This window comes from Cibotium barometz, chromosome 8 (genome assembly GCF_041138505.1).
Source record: "Cibotium barometz isolate CiBa-2024 chromosome 8, ASM4113850v1, whole genome shotgun sequence".
NCBI lineage: Eukaryota > Viridiplantae > Streptophyta > Polypodiopsida > Cyatheales > Cibotiaceae > Cibotium > Cibotium barometz.
In genome coordinates, this window is record NC_141053.1 from 45598948 (window position 1) to 45599666 (window position 719).

The 719-nt window shown below is 51.5% G+C and overlaps 1 non-coding gene across 1 annotated transcript; it reads right to left on the reverse strand.

The window, feature by feature from the left end:
• Positions 1-345: 345 nt before the first annotated feature.
• LOC147636331 (U5 spliceosomal RNA) lies at positions 346-468 on the reverse strand. Its single transcript, XR_015266572.1, has one exon. It is a non-coding gene; the product is annotated as a U5 spliceosomal RNA (small nuclear RNA).
• Positions 469-719: the final 251 nt, after the last annotated feature.

Sequence of the window (719 nt, forward strand, 5' to 3'; positions counted from 1 at the left end):
ATCCTTTCTCACAACCACCACATCGATGCTGTCTCAACCACGGCTTGTGCAGGCCTTCGTGCAATGAGGGCGTTGTCACGAAAGTGGACATACAAACCAGTGTGCTCATGTTGTGGCGGCCTGGTAGGCATCCAATCCAGGTCCATGGAGGTCCCCCATGTCCTTGACGACGGCCTGAACTAACCACCCATGGCGATGGCGCAGAACCTGCACAGTCAGGAGGACGACGAGAGCGACGGAAACAAACAAACAAACAGAGCGTTACCTCTCACCTGCGAGGGCCGAGCGAGCAGCGGAAGACACAGACGGAGACGTTCTTGTTTTTTGGACGTACGTTTGGGGAGCTCCTCTCCCTGGAGAGAGAAGCCCGCTGCAAAAATTGGGATACGGTGCTTGTGTTGGGCCGAGCACACGGTATTCTTTAGTAAAAGGCGAAAGAATAGTTCGCTTTGTGCTCAACCCGCACCTTCCATGTCAGGAAGGGGAACCAACCAGGAGCCTTTATGCCCTCCACGGGGACCTCCCTCTTGCGCTGGGGAACCAATGTGGGATAAGTGGTGCAAGGATGGTTAAGTAGACGCTTTTGTAGATCTTGGGAGCCATTTATTACTATAAAGCCTTTTTTGTTTTAGTAGTTTGCTAACACAACTGATAGAGAGAAGATCTCAAGGCCATGCATCGGCCCTAACATTAACTCAACCTTGAATTTCCAAGTTTGA